Genomic DNA, 27,917 nt, shown 5'->3' on the forward strand with positions numbered 1-27,917 from the left:
TCCCCGGCTAAAGAAATTCCTCTTCATCTCCGTTTTAAAAAGACACCCCTCTGTGCTAAGGCTGTGGTCTCTGGTCTTAGACTCTCACACCAGAGGAAACATTCTCTCCCAATTCACTCTTAAGACCTTTCACCTTTGATAGGTTTCAATGAGGTCATACCTAATTTTTCTGAATTACAGCGAATATAGGCCCAGAGCCATTAAATACTCTTCATAATGAGCCATTCTATCCTCGAATCTATTTTGTGAACCACCTTTGAACCCTCTCCAGTTTCAGTACATCCTTTCTAAGATAACAGGCCCAAAGCTGCTCACAATACTCCATGTGAGGCCTCACTGGTCTTTTATAAAATGTCAACTTTACATCCTTTTTACATTCTAGTTCTCTTGAAATGAATGCTATAATTGCAGTTGTCTTCCTCACTAGACTCAACCTGCAAATTAACCTTTAGAAAATCCTGCACAAGAATTCCCAAGTCACTTTGCACCTCTTTTTTTTTGTATTTTCATTCTATTTAGAAAATAGTTAACTTTTTAATTTCTTCTCCCAAAATGCATGGATATACACTTTCCAACACTATATTCCATCTATGATTTCTCTTTAATCTGTTTAATTCCTTCTGTAGCCTCCCTACTTCCTCAAAACTACCTGTCCCTCCACCAATCTTATTATCTGCAAACCTTTCAACAAAATCTTCAATTCCATCAACCAAATCATTGACATAACAAAAAGAATCAGTCCCAGCATAAATCCCTGTGGATCACCATTACTCACTGGCAGCCAGCCAGAAAATGATCTCTTTATTCCCACTCTTTGCCTCTTGCCAATCAGCCACTGCTTCATCCATACAAGAATTTTTCCTGTAACACCATGGGCTTGTAGCTTGTTAAGCAGCCTCATGTGTGGCACCTCTGAGAATCCAAGTACACAACATCAACCAATTCTCCATTGTCTATTCTGCTTGTTATTTCTTCAAAAAATTCAAGCAGAATTGTCAGCAAGATTTGTCCTTCAGGAAACCATGCTGACTACAGCCTATTTTATCAAGTGCCTCCAAGTATCCTGAGTCCTCATCCTTAATAATCGATTTCAACATCTTCTCAACCCCTGAGGTCAGAACAACTGGACTATAGTTTCTTTTGTTCTGTTTCTCTCTCTTCTTGAAGAGTGGAGTGACATTTGCAATTTTCCAGTCTTCCAGAACCATTCCATAATCCAGTGATTCTTAAAAGATCATTACTAATGCCTCCGTGATCTCTTCAGCCACTACTTTTAGAACACTGCAGTGTACACCATCTGTTCCAGGTGACTTATCAGTTTTCCCAAGGACCTCCTCTCTACTAATGGTAACTTTGCACACTTCATGACCCCTGATGCCTGGAAATTCCACCATACTGTTAGTGTCACCCACTGCAAAATAGTCATTTAGTTCATCCTCCATTTCATTGTCCTCCAGTACTACCTCTCCAGGACTGTTTCCCAGCACTGAGATATCCGCTTTCCTCTCTCTTCTACACTCTATGTATCTAACAGGCACATAACATAGAAACCCTACAGCATAATGCAAGCCTTTTCACCCACAAAGCTGTACCGAGCAGGTCCTTACTTTAGAAATTAACTAGGGTTAGCTTTAGGCCTCTATTTTCCTACGCTCCATGTACCTATCCAGGAGTCTCTTAAAAGACCCTATCATATCCACCTCCACAACCATCGCTGGCTGTCCATTCCATGCACTCACCACTCTCTACATAAAAAGCCTACCCCTGACATCTCCTCTATACCTACTTCCACACACCTCAAAAATGTGCCCTCTTGTGCTGCCAGTTTAGCTCTGGGAAAAAGCCTCTGACTATACATACAATCAATGCTTCTCATCATCTTATACACCTCTATCAGGTCACCTCTCATCCTCCATCTCTCCAAGGAGAAAATGCTGAGTTCTCTCAACCTATTCTCATAAGGCATGCTTCCCAATCCAGGCAACATCCTTGCAAATCTCCTCTGGTCCTTCTCTATGGTTTCCACATCCTTCCTGTAGTGAGGCAACCAGAACTGAGCACAGTACTCCAAGTGGGGTCTGACCAGGGCCCTATATAGCTGCAACATTACCTCTCAGCTCCTGAACTCAAGCCCACGATTGATGAAGGCCAATGCACCATATGCCTTATTAACCACAGAGTCAACCTGCGTAGCAGCCTTGAGTGTTCTATGGACTCAGACCCCAGATCCCTCTGATCCTCCACACTGCCAAGAGTCTTATCATTAATACTATATTCTGCCATCATATTTGACCTACCAAAATGAACCACTTCACACTTATCTGGGTTGAACTCCATCTGCCACTTCTCAGCCCAGTTTTGCATCCTATCGATGTTCCGCTGTAACCTCTGAAAACCCGCCACACTATCCACAACACCCCTAACCTTTGGGTCATCAAATTTACTAACCCATCCCTCCACTTTCTCAACCAGGTCATTTATTAAAATCACGAAGAGTAAGAGTCCCGAACAGATCCCGACCTCCATGCTGAATATGACCCATCTGCCTCCACTCTTTGCCTTTTGTGGCAAACAAATTTTGGATCGACAAAGCAATGTCCCCTTGGATCCCTTGCCTCCTTACTTTCTCAGTAAGCCCTGCATGGGGTATATTATCAAATGCCTTGCTGAAATCTATACACACTACATCTACCTTCATCCATGTGTTTAGTCACAAACTCAAAAAAATTCAATCAGGCTCATAAAGCACAACTTACCTTTGACAAAGCCATGCTGACTACTACTAATCAGATTATGTCTCTCCAAATGTTTATAAATCCTGCCTCTCAGGATCTTTTCCATGAACTTACCAACTACTGAAGTAAGACTCATTGATCTATAATCTCCTGGGCTATCTCTACTCCCTATCTTGAATAAAGGAGCAACATTCACAACCATCCTATCCTCCGGAACCCCTCCCATCCACATTGATGATGCAAAGATCATTGCCAGAGGTTCAGCAATCTCCTCCCTCACCTTCCATCATAGTCTGGGGTACATCTGATCTAGTCCTGGTGACTTATCCATCTTGATACTTTCTAAAAGCTCAAGCTTTTCAGTCCACTGTAAGTCATCCCTACAATTGCCAAGATCCTTTACTGTCGTGAATACTGAAGCAAAGTATTCGTTAAATATCTCTGCTATTTCCTCCGGTTCCATACACAGTATGATCTAGCCCAGGCATGGGCAAACTACGGCCCGCAGGCCATATGCGGCCTGTTAAGCTTTTTAATCCGGCCCACAGAACTTGATGAAATTATATTAATAAACCTTGTTAACGTTTTTCCCTGCAATTCTGGTGCTTTCCCAATAGATGACGCACTCTATATACATTGACCTTTGTTGAGGTGCAGCGTATTACTCCACATTTGCGCTTTACTCTTTGTTCGGCTCGACCTATTTGTGTGAACAGGCGTTCAGCATCATGAACATCAACAAAGCCAGCCACAGATCCAAGTTAACTGACCAACACCTCAGATCCATCCTGAGAATCGCCACAACAAAACTAAATCCAGACTTTGATGCGCTGGCTAAAAAGGGAGACCAACAACACTGTTCCCACTGAAATTAAAAATAAGTTTCTTCGTTGTGTTATATAAAAAATGCATTTGAAAATATTTTTTCAATAAGCCTTACATGTTAAATGTCATTTCTGTTAAGTGATGGACATGAGTAGTGCGCAGGTGCATGTACGTTCTCAAAATAAAAAAATGTGTTCCAGATCAAATAACACGCTCCGCATACTGGCGCGCTGTCACTGTTCTGTCTTTGTGCTGGTCGTTGTTGAGTTTTGGCACAGGGGACAATTGAATAAGAAGGAGCAGGACAAGTAGACCTGCATATCCTACCGTTTTTGAAATATAGACAGTCAGGAGGAGAGTGATGATGATAATATCTTGAAGGATAACAGAATTTTCAGTGCTTTAAGATAATAACTGTTACTATTAAAAAAAAACTGTATTTTATTCATTTAATTTTCAGTGTTTTAAAAGTCATTTCAATAAATAGCTAAATGCCATGGGACTTCAAAGACAGATATTTTGTTGTAATGCATTTGTTCATTTTCAATTGAAATTAAAGCACATGTTTTCTACATATCTCATGATATTTTATTTTCTCTTATGAGGTGCATTACCAAAACACTCCGTCCATCTGCTCCTGGTCCAACCCCCCCCCTGTTAAATTTAAGAACCCTTTGTGGCCCACAAGTCAAAAAGTTTGCCCACCCTGATCTAGCCTTAATCTCCTAGATCTCTATCATCCCCAAGTTTTTTTGAACCTTTTGTAAGCTTTTCTTTTCTTGACCAGATTTACAAAAACCTTTGTGCACCACAGTTCCTGTACCCTACCATCCTTTCCCTGTCTCATTGGAATGTACCCATGCAGAACACCACTCATATCCCCTGAACATTTGCCACATTTCTGCCATACATTTCCTTGAGAACATCTGTTCCTAATTTATACTTCCGAGTTCTTGTCTGATAGCTTCATATTTCCCCTTACTCCAATTAAACACTTTCTGAACTTATCTGTCCCTATCCCTTTCCAATGCTATGGTATCGGAGATAGAATTTTGATCATTATCTCCAAAATGCTCTCCCACTGTCAGATCTGACACCTGACCAGATTCATTTCCCAATACCAAATCAAGTACAGCCTCACAGCCTCTCCTCTTGTAGTCTGATCTACATATTGTGTCAATAAACCTTCTTGAACACACCTAACAAACTCTCCACCATCTAAACCCCTTGCTCTAGGGACATGCCAATCAATATTTGGGAAATTAAAATCTCCCACCTCGACAACCCAGTTATTGTTATATCTTTTGAGAATTTGTCTCCTTATCTGCTCCTCGACGTCCCTGGTCTATATAATAAAAAACACCCTGTAGATTATTGACCCCTTCCTGTTCCTAACTTCTACTCACAGAGACTCTGTAAACAAACCCTCCATGATGTCCACCTTTTCTGCAGCTGTGACACTGTCTCTGATCAACAGTGCCACGCCCCCATCTCTTTTGCCTCCCTCCCTGTCCTTTCTGAAACATCTAAAGCCTGGCACTCTCAATAACCATTACTGCCACTGAGCCATCCAAGTCTCTGTAATGGCCACAACATCATAGCTCCAAGTACTGATCCATGCTCTGCTTTGTTCATAATACTCCTTGCATTAAAATAGATACATCTCAAACCATCAGTCTGAGCGCATCCCTTCTCTGTAACTTGCCTATCCTCCTCCTCACTTTCTCAATTTGTGAGCCAACTACCCTTTCCTCCATCTCTTCAGTTTGGTTCCCACTCCCCAGCAATTCTAGTTTAAACTCTCCCCAGTAGCCTTAGCAAACTTCCCCGCCAAGATATTGGTCCCCCTCAGATTCAAGTGCAACCTGTCCTTTTTGTACAGATCACACCTGTCCCACAAAGAGGTCCCAATGATCCAGAAATCTGGACCCCTGCTCCCTCCTCCAATCCTTCAGCCATGCATTTATCCTCCACCTCATTCTATTCCTATACTCATTGTCATGTGGCACAGGCAGTAATCCTGAGATTTTTACCATTGAGGTCCTGCTTCTGAACTTCCTTCCTAACTCCCTGTATTCTGTTTTCAGGACCTCCTCTCTTTTCCTAACTACGTTGTTGGTTCCAATATATACCACACCCTCTGGTTGTTCTCTTCAAAGGGTATCCTCTTTAATATTATTGGCTAGCTTACCTTTGTATTCCATCTTTACCTTCTTAATGACTTTTAAGATGCCTTCTGTTGTTTTTTTTATATAAAGCTTCTCAATCCTCTAACTTCCCACTAATTTGTGCCCTATTATTGGCCCTTTCTTTGGCTTTTATATTGGCTTTGACTTTGCTTGTTAGCCATGGTTGTGTTATCTTTCCTTTAAAATACTTCTTCCTCTTTGGGATGTCTATATCCTGTGCCTTCTGAATCACTTTCAGAACTTCCAGCTATTGCTGCTTTGCTATCATCCCTGCCAGTGTTCTTTTCCAATCAATTCCAGCCAGCTTCTCTCTCATGATCTGTAATTACCCTTATTCGACTGTAAAACTGATACAGCTGTTAGCAGTTCTGTCTTAGGTTTCAAGGTGAATTTGATCATATTATGACCACTTGTCTCTAAGAGTTCTTTTACCTTAAGCTCTTTGATCAATTCTGGTTCATTGTACAACACCCAGTCGAGAATTGCTGATCCTCTAATGGGTTCATCCACAAGCTGTTCTAAAAAGCCATCTTGTAGGCACTCTAGAATTTCCCCCTCCTAGAATACAGCAACCAAACTGATTTGCCTGCATATTGAAGTGCCCCATGACTGTTGTAACATTGCCCGTTTGGCATGCATTTTTTAACTCCCTTTTTGTTTTGTAAGCTACATCCTTAGTACTGTTTGGGAGTCTGTACACAACTCCCCTGAGGGCCTTTTTACCCTTGAATTACCTTAGTTCTACCCACAATGATTCAACACCTTCCAACCCTATATCACCTCTTCTGAATTATAGCTCCCAGCTATAATCTTTCAGCCATAATTCAGTGATGTGTACACCATCATACCAACCAATCTGTGATTGTGCTGCAAGTTCATCTACCTTATTCCATATACTGCGCACATAGAAAATAGAAACATAGAAAAATAGAGGGCTATGGGTAAGCCTAGTAATTTCTAAGGTAGAGACATGTTTGGCACATCTTTATGGACTGAAGGGCCTGTATTGTGCTGTAGGTTTTCTAAGCTTCATGCACCTCTTCAAAAGTCCCTTAAAGACCCTATCATATCTGTCTCCACCACCGTTACGTGCACTCACCACTGTCTGCGTAAAAAAACATACCCCTGACATCTTCTCTGTATCTACTCCCAAGCACCTTAAACCTGTGCCCCCTTGTGGCAGCCATTTCAGCCCTGGGAAAAAGCCTCTGATTATCCACACAATCAATGCCTCTCATCGTCTTGTACACCTCTATCAGGTAACCTCTCATCCTCCGTCACTCCAAGGAGAAAAGGCCGAGTCACTCAACCGGTTTTCATAAGGCATGCTCCCCAATCCAGGCAACATCCTTGTAAATCTCCTCTGTACCCTTTCTATGGCTTCCACATCCTTCCTGTAGTGAGGCAACCAGAATTGAGCACAGTACTTCAAGTGCGGTCCAACCACGGTCCAATATAGCTGCAACGTTACCTCTTTGCTCCTAAATTCAATTCCACAATTGATGAAGGCCAATATACTGTATGTCATGGGGGGGGGGGCGAATGCATTGGGAACAGACCCAAATGCAAGACACAGACACTGAAGTATTAGGGACAGGACTACGTGTGTCAGGAAAGCAAGAGAAGTGGGGAAGAAATGATGCTGGACAAGACAAGGCCCTGGACGAGACAAGGATACAGGACCTGGGCTAGGACTAGACTAGGAAAGCGGGATCTGGACGAGGAACTTGGAACCTGGATAACAACTCCGAACCAGAGACTGGACAGGGACCCAGAACCTGGGTCTCTGACTCCAGATCTAGGTGAGGACCAGACATGGCAATGCAACATGACTGGACATAGGGGCTGGACGCAGGTCTCCTGGGCTGGACGAGGACATGAAACTCAAACTTGGACTTGGGAGAACAGGAACACAGAGCCTTGGTTGAGGGAGAATAGGAATGCAGAACACAGAGCCAGGACCCCTTCTTGGGAACAGGATGTAGGGCCGGGACTCATACACAGAAAGCTGCGCACGATGAGACAGTTCCTAACACTAGGTAGCAGCAAACGACTGGACCTACCTAGCAAAGTCATGGATACAAAGAGTCACTTCCAATCAACGAAAGACAGTTCCTAATCTGAACACATCAAGGCTCCAGTCTTGACGGTGAGAATGGGCAAGGACACAGGTGGGGCCCTGTGCAACACAGGGTTCAGGGCAAGGCTCCAGCCAAGGACTGCAGAAAGAAGGGGAAGGAAAGGTAACAGTCCAGCCTCAGGGTAACGGCAAAGACAGCCTGTCTTACCCAATGGAGGCAAGGACAGAGGGGGACAGATCCAACCTCAGGGTAACAGCAAAGACAGCCTGGCTTACCCAATGATGGAAAACTGAGAAGACAAACCAGAACCCACACTTGAACCCAGGGCCACTTATTTTCCCAGCTGGAAGACGAGAATCAGGTGCCTATAATTAAGCCCAAATGAAACAAGGGACAGCTGGAAGACCCGGAGTCCAAGGACTAGACCGTGAAGTGGAACACAGACTTCCCCGACTGCACCATGACACCGTATGCCTTCTTAACCACAGTCAACCTGTACAGCTGCTTTGAATGTCCTACAGACTCGGACCCCAAGATCACTCTGATCCTCCACAGTGCCAAGGGTCTTACTAGTAATACTATATTCTTCCATCATATTTGACTTGCCAAAATGAACCACCTCACACTTATCTGGGTGAGCTCCATCTGCCACTTCTCAGCCCAGTTTTGCATCCTATCAATGTCCCGTTGTAACCTCTGACAGCCCTCCACACTATCCACAACACCCTCAACCTTTGTGTCATCAGTAAACTTACTAACCCATCCCTCCACTTCCTCATCCAGGTCAGTTATAAAAATCACGAAGCATAAGGGTCCCAGAGCAGATCCCTGAGGTACATCACTGGTCACCGACCTCCATGTAGAATATGACCCTTCTACAAGAACTCTTTGCCTTCTGTGGGCAAGCCAGTTCTGGATCCACAAAGCAATGTCCCCTTCAAAGCTATACCTCCTTCAAATACATTCAATTCACATTGAAATACAAGACAAAGAGCTGATTGTGGACTTCAAGTCTGATCTGCCATTTATCATGGCTGATTCCAGATCCCACTCAACCCCATACACCTGATTTCTCATCATATCCTTTGATGCTCTGACTGATCAGAAAATGATCAACTTCCGCCTTAAATATATGCACAGACTTGGCCTCCACCACAGTCTGTGGCAGAGGATTCCACAGGTTTACTACTCTCTGGCTAAAAATATTCCTCCTTACCTCTGTTCTAAAGGGTAGCCCCTCAATTTTGAGGCTGTGCCTTCTAGTTATGGATATTCCCACCATAGGAAACATCTCCACGTGCACCCTATATAGTCCTTTTGACATTGTGGGTTTCAATGAGTTTTCTCTGCATTCTTCTAAATAAAGTGAGTACGGGTCCATAGCTGGCAAACACTCCTCAGATGTTAACTCTTCCATTCCCAGAATCAGTACACATTAAGTTCATCTGCAGTTTCTTGGTCCCCCATTACAACCTCACCAGCATCATTTTCTAGTGATGCTATATCAACTCTTACCTCCCTTTTACTCTTAATAACTAAAAAAACTTCATATTATTGGCTGGTCTGCTCTCCCATTTCATCTTTTCCTTTTTTAGTTGCCTTTCATTGGATTTTAAAAGCTTCCCACTCACTTCTGCTACCGTGTATGCCTTTTCCTTTTTTTTATGCAGTCCTCAACTTCCTTTGTCAGCCACAGTTGCCTCACCCTGCAATTTGAAAACTTCTTCCTCTTGTAGGATACATCTTTCACGTGCCTTATGAACTATTCCCAGAAACTTCAGCCATCTCTTTTCTGCTGTCATCCCTGCCAGTATCCTCCTCCAATCCACCTGGGCAAGCTCCTCTCTCATGCCTCTATCTTGCTTTGCTTCATTGCAATACAGATACATATGACTTGTGCTTCTCCCTCTCAAATTGCAGTATGAATTCTATCATATTGTGATCATTGTTTCCTAATGGTTCCTTTACGTTAAGCTCCCTAATCAATTCTGGGTTATTACATACACCCAATCTAAGATAGTCTTTCCCTGAGTAGGCTCAAGCACAAGCTGCTCTAACAAGCCATCTTGTAGGCATTCAACAAATTCCCTCTCATGCGATCCAACATCAACTTGATTTTCCCAACCCCCTTGCATATTGAAGTCCCCCATTACAATTGTGTCATTACCCTTATTATATGCCTTTTCCAGCTCCCTTTCCAATCTCAGCCCCACATCTTGGCTATGATTTGGAGGCCTATATTTGGCTTTCCACCCTTGCGATCTCTTAACTCCACCCACAAAGATTCAACATTCTCTGACCCTGTGACACCTCTACCTAAAGATGTAATTCCATCTCTTAGCAACAGAGCCGCATCACCACCTATGCCTTCCTTCCTGTCCTTCTGATATAAATTTATCCTTTGCTGTTAAGCTCCCAACTATGGCTTTCTTTCAGCCACAACTCAGTGATGCCGGACCGTCATAACGACCAATCACTATGCTTGGTATGGCAACTGCTTTGACTACAAGAAACTGCGGAGACTTACGGACACTCCACGGAAACCATCTTCCCCCTCCGTTGACTCTTTTCACACATGTCACTACATTGGGAAGGAAACCAACAAAATCAGAACCCCACCCACCCCAGACATTCCACATTTGCCTCCCTGCCATCCATCGTCTCTTTGGAGACCACAACCTGCCAACAGGCAAGCAATTCAAAAGCCTAAAAGCAATCACCACCAGACTCAAGAGCAGCTTCTATCCCACTGTTATTAAACTATTGAACAGTCCCTGGTAGATGGACACCTGACCTCACAGTCTACCTCGTTATCAAGTCAAGTCAAGTTTATTGGCACTTATATGCAGGTATATAATGTTTATAACCATATAATGTACATGGACATGAGGCAATGTTTCTCCGAACCTGCTTGTAAAGCACAGTAGTACAAATAGCACACATAGCACATGATAACTTATGCAGAGAAGGACAAAATCTACAGAAAAATCACCGCTAAGTGAAAAACTGAAGTGTATTAATGTTAAATATTGTGAGGTACAGAAAGGATTAACTAGTGACACTTTGAATGAGATGTGGTAGGGGTTTCGGAGGCCTAACAACCTGGGGAAGAAACTGTTTCTCATCCCGACCATTGTAGTTTTAATGCATTGCAGTCTCCTAGCTGATGGTAGAAAGTCAAAGAGGATGCTGGATGGATGGGTGGGATCCTTGATAATACTAAGGGCCCTGCATGCACACCACTCCTGATAACTGTCTCCGATGGATGGCAGGGAGACCCCTATGATCCCCTCAGCTGTTCTCACAGCCCTTTGAAGGGACTTCTGATTTGATGTTTGACAGCTTCCATACCAGATGGAGATGGAACTCGTCTCAATGGGGCTCCTGTAAGACACAGTTAAGATGGGAGTGGGGAGCCTTGCTTGCCTCAGTCTTCTTAGGAAGAAGCGGTGCTGCTGTGCCTTCCTGATCAGGGAGGGGATAATTTAAGGGACCAGGTGAGGTCATCCATGATGTGTACTCCCAGGAATTTAGTGTCTGTACAGTAACTCTTTCTACGGAGGAGCCATGTAATCAGAGGGGAATGGTTCATCTGCACCTTCCTGAAGTCCACAATCATTTCCCTTGTCTTTTCCATGTTCAGACTTCTAGTGCTCTTCTCACACCAATCCTTAACAAACGTTGTTGCCTTATACTTAAATGTCTACCCACACCACACATTCCCTGTCACTGTAACACTTTATTTTAAGTTCTGTTATGGCCTTCCTTTGTACTACTTTAATGTACTGATGTGATGAAATGACCTGTGTGGATGAAATGAAAAACAAGTTTTTCGCTGTGACAATAATTAACCTATTTGCCAATTTCACAATTTAATAATCCAATTTAATTTTTTCTCTATGTTGTATTAGGCAATTCAGACCTCTCCTTAGGGAGTTGGGGTGGTCAGATCATCAATTACCTGTAAAGAGTGAGTCACTGTCAAAGGCAAAGTCAAGTTTAATGTCCTATGCACAAGTACATGTATGCACAGGTGCAATGAAAGCTTTACATTCAGCAACATCATAGGGGCATAGGATCAGGTAAGAGTAAATACTGCCCCATGGAAAATCATTATTCACCAGAAAAATAACAGATCATACACTAACAAAAATTACTCAGGCCCCTCTGCCATCTGACTGAACTCAGTCTCCTGGAAAGGGATGTCTTCTGTTACTCTGGCTACCCCTCCCAGATGTAACACGACAGGTTTAGGTTGGGTCTACCACACAGATCCTCATTTCTGCTCATCATTCTGCTTAGGAGGAACTTGGACCTTCTTAAAAGCAGCTCTGAACATAGGGTGACTGGACAAGGTTTTCAGAAAATTCTCTCCATTTCTCTCCTTGCATGCTCCCGAGGAGATTCTTGGAAAGGGAGTATTTGCTCGCACAAGAATGGAAGCTTCACTGTTTTCAACACTGGTGTATTAATAGTCTCAGTTAATCCAAAATCTGCTTCCAAAGGCTCCAGTTTCAATTACAAGTAACCATCATATAGATAGATAGATAGAAAGATAGATAGATAGATACTTTATTCATTCCCAAGGGGAAATTCAACATTTTTCCAGTGTCCCATACACTTATTGTAGCAAAACTAATTACATACAGTATTTAACTCAGTATAAATATGATATGCATCTAAAATCACCCTCCCAAAAAGCATTAATAAATAGCTTTTAAAAAGTTCTTAAACAGTTTACTAAAGTGCATTGAGTGGTAACTTAAGCTCAGTCCTAACCCCAACACTTTAACATGTCTTGCCCCTGGTGGTTGAATTGTAGAGCCGAATGGCGTTGGGGAGTAATGATCTCTTCATCCTGTCTGAGGAGCATTGTATTGACAGCAACCTGCCGCTGAAGCTGCTTTTCTGTCTCTGGATGGTGCTGTGCAGAGGATGTTCAGGGTTTTCCATGATTGACTGTAGCCTACTCAGCGCCCTCTGCTCTGCCACCGATGTCATACTCTCCAGTTCTGTGCCCACGACAGAGCCCACCTTCCGGTACTTATCAGTACTAAGCCCCCAATCTCAAGGGTGCTGAGTGGCATCAATGATAAATACGCCAAAGAACAGTTGTAAAATAATGTACAAATTAAAAATAACTTGAGAACCTGTGTCAAGTATAGCACTAGCATGAATGCCTTCAATCCATATGGATGCACTGGAACATGTTCCCACTAAACCTTCAGGCATAGTGTTTTGTACTTTAGTATTTTCCTTGCTACACTGATTGGAACGTATTCTCTCCAAGATACCAGGTCATTCCTTTATTGGGTCTCTCCCTAGTTTTGCTTCTTTTCTTCTTCATTTGAATAACTCCTGACTTTTCAAAGATCTTCCTGTCCCTTAAGGTCTTGCTTGAAATGTCCATCTTCTCCACAGTTGAAACAGAAAATACCAGACACCTGTCTAGTCAAAAGACACTTCTCAGGAGCATTCCTCTGCTTAGTATGTCTTACAGGTGGATTGAGTTTCCCAACGGACATATCATGTTTAGCTGAAAGATTAACAGACATTCATCAAGTCAGCACAGCTCGAAGACTTCTCACCTCATTTGCTCAAAAGCTCTATTGTTGTGGCATCAGGGGTGACTTCAGCAGCAGAGGCGAACACTGAAGACATTTCTCAGCTGTTGGAAATGTTCTGCTTCTCAATCATGTTTTCCTCTTTTCTAAAGAGGAAAAAGATGGAGGGCGCATTTTGTGAGTCATTTGAGTACGTAGAGTGATCATATCATGTAACATGTCCTTCACAAATTGCTCCATTCTCAAGCAATTTTCCTCAGACAGTTGAATGCCCCCCTTATGGCATGAACAGTTCAGCAGTCTTTCCAACCTGAAAAGATAGGCAGACAGCTTCTCTCCTCCCTCCTGGAAAGTGTGTCTAAACTTCATAAGATCAGCTGAACATCCAGAAGTGCTACATGCACCTTCCAGAGCTTGCAAGTAATTAACTGATGTAGCTAATGGGTTTTCTGTCTTTGGGGACCTCACTAAATCAGTCTCCAGATCCTTTAACTCTCCACCAGTCTGTTCTCATGTTATTTGAGCACTGCTGTTCATTTAGTAACTCAGATGTCTGCTCAGCCCAGGCCTTATATTCATCTTCCCCGTTGGATGTGGGCTTAACTCCAGAGAACATTCTCAACCTATGATAACTTTAGCTCTCCACAGATACACGTTGGCATTCATCAACCAGTGATATAATAGTCAAAACCAGCTCAGAAGTCAATAGCTGAAGGACTTATTAGACCTCACATTAGAGATCTTTGTCCTCACTTTGCAGAAAAGGAAACAACTTGTCTTTAAAGACTTCACCCTCAGCTACATTCCCCACTTCTCTAGAGATATGAACCAACCATGGCCCTGTCTCTCTAGATTCCCATCTCCTATCGGGCAGCACAACTTCAGTCACATCACTGGTAGTCTGGACTAACACAACATCCGTACCAGCTGATTGGTCAAAACACCAGTCAAGTGTAACTTTCCCCAACGCTTTTACAGAACTCAGCAATCTAAGTAGCAGTTTGTTGGGAAATTGGACATCCACTCTGCTCAGAACACAAGCATTAAAAGTGGATACCCTCTTCATATTGCACCAAACCTTAAACACCGTGGCATCCATAATAACATACTTTAATTGCAGCACACTTTGCTTTCCACAAACGCTAATTTAAACACTAGCTTAAATAAACAAAAAATGCTTAATCAATCTTTGTACAGCATTCATACAGCATCCAGAACGTGGACGAGCACCCCACAAATGTACTCATCATATAAAAAATTGTCTTGTTAGCTAACTTTGCTAACAGCCACATGACTCAATGATGAGAAGACCACCTTTCATAAACAAGATACATCTAGGGTCAGTCAGATTTGGCTTCCACCTGACAGGAGAATTGGGATGTTCCAATTAAGGAACTTTGATTGTAGCAAATGCTGTGTAGATCCTACCCCGTGGAAAATTCTCATTCGTCAGAAAAGTACACCAGCATAAAATTACAAAGGAACTATATTCACCAAATTTTCAACTTCAACAAACAGTTAGAGAAAAACAAAAGAAAAATAAAAGGGCCCATTACAGTTATACCAGTCCAATGTGCACATAAACGTCAGAGCTCATTTCTGATGTAGTCGGATCTATTGCTGTACTCATGCACTGAACCTACATTCACCAGCCACAGTTGGACCTTCCCTCGAAGACCATCTGGTTAATGAACTGGCTAACTCAGGAGTATTGACACATCCTCCTTGGAACCATTCATCTGCACAAAACACTTCTTACAAAGATGTCTCCTTCAGGCAGATTTCTGCAGACATCCTCCCTTGTCTTCTGCCCCCACCAAAAGACCTCATACCAGGACTACAGTCCTTAGAAATCTGATCCCACCCAGTGCTCTTGAATGTTCCATGGCATCCCACTGGGAAGAAAGTTACAGCATGTTCTAAGCCAACATTCCTAAGTTGGTCAACATGGCTCCTTTAGCTAAAGCCAAAACACTCTTACCACAAGGGGCGATTAATAAGTTTGTGACCTAAGGTAGAAGGAGATGAGTTATACAGCTCTCATTACTTGCACATGCAGATCAACTCTTTGTGTGATTATACAAAAAATTTGAAATTAATAGCTTATCTCCTTCTACCTCAGGCCACAAACTTATCAATCACCCTGATGAGTTATAACTTCAAACTTTCTACATAAAGACTCAAAGAGTTGAACTGCATGTGCATATAACGAGAGCTATATAACTCATCTCCTTCTACCTTAGGTCATGAACTTATCCATCACCCCTGCTGTGGACACGTTCTGAAGATCCTGGAGCTGCATGCTCCATGACTGCTGGACTAAGTGGGTAAACGTAGGAGGGGACAATGTTAAAAAATAAATGTGCTAGGTTTTCTAAAATTGACTCCTACCTTAGGCCATGAACTTATCAATCACCCCTCATAGAAGGGCACACTGCTTTTGCAGAAAACTTTTAAAATAAAAGTACTTAGCATAACAGTAGAAATCTTAATCAGAGCATTAATATTGGGACCAAAACTGTACTCCAGATGTGGCCTCCTCAAATTCCCGTCCAATTGCAACAGAACTTCACTCTTACTGAGCTTCAACCCTGTTCCAATAAAGATCTTCCCGATTCTCTGCTGTAGTTGCCTGCTAATATTTTGTAAATTATGCACAAGAGCACCTGCATGTAGATGCCACGTTGTACTTCACAATTCTGTAGAAGTCTTTACGGTCTGTTTTTATGTTTTCTGTTAGCATTTTATTCTTTTCTTTATGAGCTGTCATGAAGCTGGCTAAGTCTACAGCCTTCTGCAACTTCTTTCAATCCTGTGCATTGAACTTCAATATCAGAGAATGTTCTCCATATCAACGGAGAGCAGTCAGTTAGAATGCTCTTCCTTGTATGTATGTAGAAATTTTCTGGAGTCTTTGGTGACTCAAGTCTCCTCAACCTCGTAATGAAGTTTAGCCTTTGGTGTGCCGTCTTCATGCTGCTATCAATATATTGGATCCTCAGATACTGATGCCTAGGAATTTAAAGCTCTTCATCCTTTCCACAACGAAGACTGGTGTGTGTTCTCTTGACTTCTCCTCTCTTGAAATTCACAATCAATTCCTTGGTTGCAACAACACCACTCAACCAGCTGATCTCTCTTCTGTGTGGCTCCTCATTGCTATTTGAGATTCTGCCAACAGAGTGGCGTCATCAGCAAATACTTTGGTCTCTTAAAATGTAAAATTATTGTAAACTGTGTGCTAAATCTTTAAATGTTAAATATCATTTGATGTACTGTCATATTGCTTGACATAGTTTTCCAATTTACCCTATGCAGCCCTTGCCGATATGTTCTCCTCCATGTTGTTTCTTAGCTGCACTCAAAATAATTCAGCTTAATCCTTTGAACAAATTTCATTTAATACTGCTGCCTTATTTTTGGTCTGCCACGCCCTTTTTAATCCAATTTATTAATCTCTTCTAAAAGCTAAAAATCCTGGAATATTCAACTCCCAATCTCAGTCATTTTACAATTCCAAACTTTCGGCACTGAAGTTGTTTTTGATGTGTTTAATGTGTTTAAAGCAGCAATAGACCACAAACTGAGTCAGGGTTTAATGTTAAACCATGATATTTATTAGCATCTACTCAAAATATAGAAAATTAAACAAACTCCTCTTCTAAACAGAAGTTAACAGAGCTATGTGTTGAAGCTCCCAAACTGTCAGGCTTCGGGTCACTTCTTAAAGTCTTAGGATTGCAAGCTAGAAAGTTCCAGTAGCCCACGGAATAGGTGAGAGGAGAAACTTGCAAATCCACATTAAAATGCAACAAGGAGGCGATCAAAGAATTCCACAGGTTCCATGCTGGGAAAGCGAAGAAACAGTCACAGAAGATCTCAGCCGACGAGTAGTATTCTGAAATCCACGTAGAGATATCACAAGGTGACAGTCACGGAATATTCCTTAGCACAAGTGGTCACCACATAATACACCCGAATCCATATAAGGGTTAATGAAAGTGGTTGCCACAGAATACTCCAAAAATCCACATATGGATCATAAGTAGTGACAGTCACATATTCAACATGCACTATGTGCCACTCATTCACCCAATCCTTTGGGCATGGGAAAGTATCAGACTTCACCCATTACTGTGGCGAGCTCCTACTCTCAGTCCAAAGTCTTAACTCTCTCTCTACTGAATGCTCCAGCAGTCTGCATTCTGTTATTATGTTATCGTGTCATACTCCTGCCTCATCCAAGTATTTAAGGTGATGCCCACAGTAAATGAAATCCATGGTCACATAACAGATGAAAGCCTGCAAAGAAAAGATCAATCCTTTCCCTCAGCACCTGAAATGTCCATACTGGGCTTTTTTGCCGAATATGCAGTCAGTGGCCATTTTATTATTTACCTCTTATTTATGGTCTGCTGCTGCTATAGCTCATCCACTTCAAGGTTTTGCATGTTGTGCATTCAAAGATGCTCCTCCGCACACTACTGTTGTAATCGGAGGTTATTTGAGTTACTGTCGCCTTCCTCTCAGCTTGAACCAGTTTAGCAATATTCCTCTGACCTCTTTCATTAACAAGGAACTTTTGCCCATAGAACTGCCATTCACTGGATGTTTCTGTTTGAAGCACCATTCCCTAGAGCAGAGGTCCCCTACCTTTCTCATGCCATGGGCCAATATCGTTAAGCAAGGCATCTGTGGACCACAGGTTGGGAATCCCTGCTCTAGAGACTGTTGTGCATGAAAATCCCAGGAGATCAACCGTTTCTGGATACTCTAACCACTCTGATTGGCAGCAACTATCCTTCCATGGTCAAAGTCACTTAGATCACATTTCTTCCACATTCTGATGTTTGGTCCGAAAAGCAGCTGAGCCTCTTGACCATGTCTTCATGATTTTATGCATTCTGTTGCTGCCATATGATTGGCTGATTAGATATTTGCTTTAACGAGCAGGTGTACCTAATAAAGGAGCCACTGATTGTAGGTTGACATTCCTGGGAAATAGTATTGGAGCACTGCACAATCAGGAATTATTTCCTTCATTTTATTAAAACCAACGTTTTTCCTGCTGTTCTAGTTATCCAGGCCAATACTTAAAATCTCACAGAGCTACACAAAGAGCAGCATTTAACATTCTAAGCAGTATCCCATCCTCAGTCATCATCAGCAAAAGGCAATTGACTCACAATTGTTCTGTGCTATTGCTGCAACAATAATGATTGGTACAAGTCCCTAACCACCTTTTGGAACGCAATTTCCACTAGCAAGGTGCTGAAGCTGTGTGTCCCTTCTTTTCTTACATTTACACTCTGTAGATTGTTTTCACAGCTGTTGCTGCAGTTGCTTGGTGAGAATGAAGTCCAAAAGCTTGATGCTTCATCAGTCGTTCACAAAGGACCATTCAGATTACCATATTCGTGCGAACTCATAAGAATCCATCCATGCTATCCCTTTGATCCTCTTCCTTTATCTCCTCTTGTTTTGATTTGCTCTAATATGGGAATGTCAATATCCCTCACAGCTTTATGTCTACCTCAACCAAGCCCCTTCTTAACCTCCTGTCCATTCCTGATGGATCAGACTCAGCTTTTCGGCTTACTCATCGTAAATGGAACATGCCCACCCCAGGAGACATTCTGGAGAATTACCTTAGTTCCATCTCTCATGCTATCCAATTACTCTTACAGTGGGAAAGCCAGAAATGCATGTAGTACTCCAGATGAGGCCCAATTTAATCAAAGTTTTAGAGCGTATAAATCTCCCTGCATTCAGTGTCCCATATGTCTACAACGATGTTATCCACTAGCGCTGCCACCTTCAAGTTTCTCTGGACATGAACTTCAAGTCACTCAGCTCACCAATACTTCCTAAGACCACAAGACCGTAATACAACAGGAAATAGGAGCAGAATTAGGCCATTCAACCCTTTAAGTCCACTGTTGATTTATCATGGCTGATTTATTTTTCTCCATTTTATTTTTCTGACTTTACACTAATTTTTAGCCCCCTTGCCAGTGAAGAACCTATCAATCTCTGCCTTAAATACATCCAATAACTTGCTCTTCACAGCAGCCTGGAACAATGAATTCCACAGATTCACCACCCCAGCTGAAGAAATTCCCCACACATCTCAGTTTTAAAGGGGAGTCCCTTTATTCTGCAGCTGTGCCCTAGAATTCTGGCTTTTCTACCAGTGGAAACATCCTTTGTTGTCCACTCTATCCAGGCCTTTCAGAATCTGGTAGGTTTCAGTAAAATGCCCCCTCCTCCCCCTCATCCTTCTGAACTCCACCAAGTACAGGCACAGAGCCATCCAATTCTTCTCCTACATTAAGGCTTTCATTTTTAGGATCATTATTGTGAACCTCCAATTGGCCCTAAGACCAGCATGTTTTTCTTAGATATGGGGCCCAAAATTGCTCTCAGTATTCCAAATGTCCTTTGTGTCATAATGGGGGGCATTGAGAGTGGACCCATATGCAAGACACAGACACTGAACTACCAGGAACAGGACTAGGCATGAGAAGGAAGCAAGGAAAGTAGGAAAGAAAGGACACTGGACATGACACAGGCCCCGGATGAGACAAGGATTTCAGGCCTGGGCTAGGACTGACAAGGATAGCAGAACCAGGACATGCAAATGGGAACTAGGAGCCTGGGCTTGGTCTCCGAGCCAAAGATTGGACAAGGACACAGAACCCGGGTCTTGACTTGTGTTCAGATTCCAGAAACAGGCAAGGACAGGATGTGGCTATAGGATGAGGAGAGGCACAGGGCAGGGCGTGAGACTCCTGGACAGGACAAGGGAATCCCAGCACCGGGCTGGGCAAGGCACATCAACAAGACAAGAGCACAGAGCCCGGGTCGAGGGAGAGACAGGAATGCTGGACACAGAGCCCGGGTCGAGGGAGAGACAGGAACGCTGGACACAGAGCCCGGGTCGAGGGAGAGACAGGAACGCTGGACACAGAGCCCGGGTCGAGGGAGAGGCAGGAACACTGGACACAGAGCCCGGGTCGAGGGAGAGACAGGAACGCCGGACACAGAGCCCGGGTCGAGGGAGAGACAGGAACGCCGGACACAGAGCCCGGGTCGAGGGAGAGACAGGAACGCTGGACACAGAGCCCGGGTCGAGAGAGAGGGACAGGAACGCCGGACACAGAGCCCGGGTCGAGGGAGAGACAGGAACGCCGGACACAGAGCCCGGGTCGAGGGAGAGACAGGAACACTGGACACAGAGCCCCGGTCGAGGGAGAGACAGGAACGCTGGACACAGAGCCCGGGTCGAGGGAGAGACAGGAACGCCGGACACAGAGCCCGGGTCGAGGGAGAGACAGGGACGCCGGACACAGAGCCCGGGTCGAGAGAGAGGGACAGGAACGCTGGACACAGAGCCCGGGTCGAGGGAGAGACAGGAACGCTGGACACAGAGTCAAGGGAGAGACAGGAACATGGAACACCAAGCCAGGACCCCTCCTTGGGTACAGGACATAGGGCTGGGACTCATAACACAGAACACTGAACATAACAAGACAGTTCCCAACACTAGGTAGCAGCAGAACGGCCAGACCTACCTAGCAAAGGCATGAACACAGACATAGAGTTCCAAACAGGGTAAGGCTCCAGACAGGAAGGTGAAGGGAAGGGATACAGACAGAAAAAACCTAGCAGCCAGAGGTTGAATCCTGGAGCTATTTATGAAGCCAGCCCAATCAAGAATCAGCTGCCTCAACAGAAACTGGGGCAAACTGGAAGAAGGAGCATGGACTAGACCGTGAACCGGAATGTGGATTTTACAGACTGGACCATGACACTTTGACCAACAGCTTATATGCAATAATGTACATTTGTGTGCATCTGAGCTGTACATCTCAAAATCAGTCATGAAATTTGTTGTTTTACAGGAACAGTGCAGTTGTTATCATTATGTACCATGTTGTATGAAATGGGTGATCATGGTCTTTTCATGGCCATGATAGTTATTGGCAAATTTCTCTTCAGAAGTGGTTTGCTATTGCCATCTCCTGGGCAGCGTCTTTACAAGGAGGATGATCCCAGCCATTATCAAAGCTCTTCTGAGATTGTCTGGCTGGCGTCAGTGGTCGCATAACCCAGACTTGCGATATGCACCAGCTACCTGCTCCCATGGCTTCAGATGACCCGGATTGGGGGAGGAAGTGGGGTGGGGGACTAAGCCATTGCTACACCTTGCCCAGGGGAGGCCTGCAGGCTTACGGAGGGGAGGAGCACCTCACCCCTCCTTTGGTAGAGATGTATCTCCACCCCATCACCCAAGGAGTACAGTGCAAGGCATAATAAATTACTATGTTAGAATAAAATATAAAATAAATAAACAGTTCAAAAGAGGAATAATGAGGGAGTGCTCATGGGTTCGTGACTAGTCAGAAATCAGATGGTGGAGGTAAAGAAGCTGTTTCTAAAATGTTGGGTATGGGTCTTCAATCCCCCGTACTTCTTCCCTTATGGTGGGAATGAGAAGAAAGCATGTCCCAGATGGTGAGGGTTCTTAATGAAGGATGATGCCTTCTGGAGGCACTGCATGTGTTTAGGGAACAGCTGCACGGATATTCTATAAGGAAGAAAATGTCAGGCTGGGGAGATGTCCCAAGGATTATTGCTGAGGGACGGAGTATTTCTAATCCACACGCATCACCTAGATCCAGTAAATATCTGGACAATGCTGATAGATTTAGCTGGGGTGTGAGGTGAGTTAAGGTTGAGGGTGTAATTTGATTTTATGGAGTTGCCAAGGGTAACCACAGAACCACAGGTTTAAATGACGGGTGAAAAGTTAATGCGGGATGTTGCACGCAGGGGGAAATTGGGGACATACTGATTTCATGAATAGTGCTGAATAGATGATGGAATAGTTGTTAGGATATCTGGGAGTGATGACAGCCAGAGTATTAAGGTGCCAAGTTACCGCAGCGCAGCAATCAGTAAAGTGGACTGGATATCAACTACAATGACACATCTGTCAAACGATAATCAGAAGCCCAATTGGCTAAGTGCTGTGGAGCAGTCTGCGGCAAAAAACTACATTGAATTCTGATTAGCACAGCATAAAGGGAACACACTCAGTCTTTATATTATTCAGCAAGGAACTTATTCATTGAACCTGAGCATCATCAGTGAGGGTTGCAAAGAAAGGATAGATAGAAGTTTTCAGTTCTTACGTTTCAAATGTGAATCTTGAGCTACCAGCAATACAGATCTCACAAATTACTGGAGCAAACATTCAGAATAAGGGAAAATAAGTATTCCTTCACAATGAATAGAAAATGTAGTTATCATTCAGCAGGCTGATTCAACATCAAGAGATTATAGGCATTATGATCCAGGGAATGAATGGTTTAACATCCAAGGAGTGACTGATGGCTCTGGGCCTGTACTCACTGGAGTTTAGAAGAACGAGGGGGAATCACATTGAAACCTATTGGATATTAAATGGGCTGGACAGAGTGGATATGGAGAGGATGCTTCCAATCATGTGGGAGCCTTGACCCAGAGGGCACAACCTCAAAATAGAAGGACATCTTTTTAGAAAAGAGATGAGGAGAAAATTCATTAGCTACAATCTGTGGAATTCATTGCCACAGATGGCTGAAAAGGCCAAGTCATCGGCTACATTTAAAGCAGAGACTGATAGGTTATTGATTAGTAAGGGTGCCAAAGCTTATGGGAGAAGACAGGATGATGGCATTGAGATGGATGATTTATCAGCCATAATGAAATGATGGAGCAGATTTGATAGGCTGAATGGCCTAATTCTACTCCAGTGCTCCATATTATCTTATGGTTTCATTATCCGTTGGTTATTATTATTATTATATAACCATATAACAATTACAGCACGGAAACAGGCTATCTTGGCCCTTTTAGTCCGTGCCAAACGCTTACTCTCACCTAGTCTCACCAACCTGCAATCAGCCGATAACTCTCCATTCCTTTCCTGTCCATATACCTATCCAATTTTTAAAAATTTTATACCATTTTTATTTTTTCTCAAGCTGGTAAAACCTGAGGTATGGGCATAGCAAAGCACATTCATTTCTCAATTGCTAGGAACTTTTGGACTATTATAGTGGTGTTTAGTATTGTGGCTTTATAGAGATTTACATGAATATTGCTGTATAGGCCTAATTGTTGAATGCTATTGCATAATGACTTTTGGATAATGCCATTTGTAGATATTACTATAGGACAATATATACCTAGTTCATGTTCCATAGCCCTTCAATTTCCTCTTGTAATTCAGCATATTTGTGGTGCTTTTCACTTATGATTTCTGTATATTATGTGTGTTTCGAATGGCTATATCTGTTAAGTAAGTTGTTCTTGCTTATTTATCCTGTAATATTATATCTGGATAGCTATTATGAATTGTCCTATCTGTAATAATAGATAGATCATAATATAATGTGTAAGACTGACTCTGAAACAGGATCAGGCTTGTATTTATAGAAAGGTATGTTGTCTTTTAAAGCAAGATTTTGGTGAATGACATTTGCTATTTGACTGTGCCTATGTAAGTCATCAGATTGACTCAAACTGCTGCAGGATCCTGGAATGTGTCAGGTAGTTTCTGGATTCTCAGAATCAGAATCCTGGCATATGTCATGAAATTTGTTGTTATGTGGCAGCAGTACATAATAATAAAAACAGTAACTTACATTAAGAAGTAACTTTTATATATATATATAAAGTTAAATTAAACAAGCAGGGCAAAAAGAGGAAAAGAAGTGCAGCAGTGTTCGTGGATACAATGTCCATTCAGAAATCTGCTGGCAGAGGGGAAGAAGTCATCAGGATCCTGTACCGCCTCCCTGATGGTAGCAATAAGAAGAGAGCATGACCTGGCTGAGGGGGTCCTTAATGATGGGTGCTGCCTTTTTGAGGCATTGCTCCTTGAAGATGCCCTGGATATTGGGAAGATTAGTGTCCATGATGGAGCTGACTTAATTTGCAACTTTCTGCAGTTTTTCTTGATCCCCTCCCCCATAATAGATTGTAATGCAACCAGTTGGAATGCTGCTCATGGTACAGTGGTAGAAATTGATGAATGTCTTTGGTAGAAACATAGAAAATAGGTGAAGGAGTAGGCCATTTGGCCCTTGAGCCTGCACCGCCATTCAGTATGATCATGGCTGTTCATCCAACTCAGAACCCTGTACCTGCCTTCTCTCCATACTCCCTCTTAAGTATAGCCAATGAACTGGCCTCAACTGTTTCCTGTGGCAGAGAATTCCACATATTCACCACTCTCTGTGTGAAGAAGTTTTTCCTCATCTCAGTCCTAAAAGGCTTCCCCTTTATCCTTAAACTGTGACCCCTCGTTCTGGACTTCCCCAACATCGGAAACAATCGTCCTGCATCTAGCCTGTCCAATCCCTTTAGAATTTTATACGTTTCAATAAGATCCCCCCTCAATCTTCTAAATTCCAGTGAGTATAAGCCTAGTCAATCCAGTCTTTCTTCATATGAAAGACCTGCCATCCCAGGAATCAATCTAGTGAACCTTCTCTGTACTCCCTCTGTGGCAAGAATGTCTTTCCTCAGATTAGGGGACCAAACTGCACACAATATTCTAGGTGCGGTGTCACCAAGACATACGAAATCTCCTCAAATGTTTAATGAAATCTAGCCACTGTCATGCCTTCTTCGTAACTGATGGATATGTTGGGCCCAGGATAGATCCTCAGAAATGTTGACAGCAGGAACTTGAAATCGCTTACACTTTCCACTTCTGGTCCCTTGATGAGGAGTGTTGTGTGCTCCCCCATCTTACCCTTTCCAAAGTGGACAATCAGAACTTATTGACATTGAGTGCAATGTTGTTACTGCAAATGTCAGGTCACTCATCTGAACGCTTCTGGCACCGTGTAACCCAGTACTATCTGTTGCATGGTCAGGTGTTTGGGTACTAAACCGGCTCCCCCACCCCTCCAGGCTTGCCTGGTGAGGAGGGTGGCTAGAAACCCTGCAGGATGAAAAGCAAATCCTTTCAAAGGACAGATGAACCCACTCGTGGGGTCAACGGCCATCTAGCAAACACGTGCCGTTAAGCGCCGAAAGGGCATTCCTCACATTGAAGCTAGGTCTGGACATTCTCTGCAACAGAAAACTTCCTGCAGCCGTCTTAGACCCTACCATGCCACTGGAAGCGGGAGCGATAATGGGGATGTCTTCCATTGATGTTGATGTTAATGTCATGATCCTGATTGTTAACTTCCAGTCTTGATCCTAATTTTCTTTGATAATGCCATGGTCCTGATCATTAATTTCCCTAATTGCTTCCAATTCTCTTTAATGATGGCACACTTGGAATCCATCAAAGTCTCAGTATAAGAACCCCTACGTCACAGCCATGACCAGATCAGACCCTGACTCACTCTCATAGGAAAGCAGCTCTCGTCTCATTAGTAAAAGGTACAAGAGCCTCAGGAACCTTGATTTACCAGGCTCAAGGTCAGTTAGGACCCCCAGACATCAGGCCCTTGAATAAAAGAGGATAATTACACTTGTCCTATCATTGAAATGTTCCAACAACCAATTATCTCACTTTAAGGACTTTTTATCTCATGTTCCTGTCATTTATTGCTAATTATTTATATTTGCATGTGCACAGTTTGTTGTCTTCTGTACTCTGGTTTATCGTTCAATGATCTTGATGTAGTTACTATTCTATAGATTTGTTGAGTATGATTACAAGAAAGTGAATCTCGGGATTATATGTGGTGACACATACATACTTTGATAATAAACATTACTTTGAACTTCTGACAGTGTTTTAATAACCATTGTGCTTTGCTGCTGTGTCTGGCTCAGTTGAAGGAGAGCCAGGAATCACATCACTTAAGAAAACTTGGAGTGAAGTTCCCAGATGAGTAGCACCTGCTGGAATACGTGCAGATCCAGCTGCACTTGAGAAGCTCGTTTCCCAATGGAAACCAGCCATCATGACTGGCATCCCATTCATTATCTTCAGCACTCAATCTCTCCCCTACTGGAGCATGGTGGCCACCATATGTACCATCTTCAAAATGTACTACAGTTACTTGTCTGACTATTGAGATCACCTCCTGAACCCATAACATCTTCCATAAGGAAAGACAAGAGCTTCAGGCGCATGAGGACACCAATAAGTCGTCCTCCTCGTCATACACTAACCTTGAAATTTCTCGACTTTCTTCACAGAGGCCAGTCTAAATTCAGAAAGGCCAGTGTGTGAGTACCTTCACCCGGAAGAATGCAGCTGTCATCAAGATAACTACTGCCACCTTCTCGAAGGTAATTAGGGCTAGGCAATAAACTCTGGCCTTATTGGTGATGACCAGATCCCAAAAATAAACAAATCCAATAAAAATGACTGTTGCTGAAGATCACATTTGCCAAATGAGGAAGTACTGAGAATTTGTCATTTGTATTAGTTTTACGTTTGATTTCTCTCTGTGGGTTGGTGAGCTCACAGCTTCTCTCAACATCTGAATCCAATCAATTAGAGTAATAGTTGTCAAGGTTCATAAGTAGTACAACTTGGTGATTTATTAGACTATAAATGCTTTATAAACATAATAATGAGCCCCTTCAGCATAACATGGCTATTTAACTTTAAGTAACTTTAAGTAAGCAATGCTCTTAAGCTCTCCTATATTTTAAAAAACCCTCATACCAGTGATAAACTAGAGGATTACATTTCTTTCTATATGGTTATTAACCATGAACTTCCTTCAAATCTGTAGAATTTGCTTCTAAATACATCCTTCCGATAATACAAATTTCATGCCTATGATACTTAGTGCATATGTACAAAGGTCAGAAAATTGCCTTCATAATACAGCTCTCCCTTTTGTTTGTGTCTTATGAATGCTGTCTACTTGGCAAGTTCATGAATTAGTTGATTTGGTGAATTTGTCCACTGCCATCCCATCTTCACTAGAAGAGATTCTAAGTGGGAGGTATCCTCTTCTATTTCCATAGACGTTAAGACTATAAGTTATAGGAATAGAATTAAGCCATATCGCCCATCAAGTCTGCTCTGCCATTTCATCATGGCCGATCCATTTTCCCTCTCAGCTCCAATCGCCTGCCTTTTCTTGGCATTTATGTTATGTATTTAATATATCTGTAATATTTGAATAATATTGTAAATATATTGTCTGATTAAACATCCCTTCTCATTAAAATAATCCATTATGGTTATATGTATGAAGTACATGAGTGTCATATATCATCAAATTGGGTCATACATGCTCCTCACAAAGTAAAAAATGAAGTTAGACTCACATTGTATAGCCTACCCAAAACCCACTATTTTTCAATATTTACAGTTACTTTTTGCGTTCTCAAGTACATACATTTTCTAAAAGTCCAGATAAGAATTTACTTGATACAATTTTTAATTTGAAACCCTTCCATAATGGATCTATATCTAATATTTCTGGTATGTTGTTGGCAATGAGAAATATTCCATTAGACAAAATTAAAGATCTCTGAGAACAA

The sequence above is a fragment of the Hypanus sabinus genome, chromosome 3, assembly GCF_030144855.1.
Source record: "Hypanus sabinus isolate sHypSab1 chromosome 3, sHypSab1.hap1, whole genome shotgun sequence".
Classification (NCBI taxonomy): domain Eukaryota; kingdom Metazoa; phylum Chordata; class Chondrichthyes; order Myliobatiformes; family Dasyatidae; genus Hypanus; species Hypanus sabinus.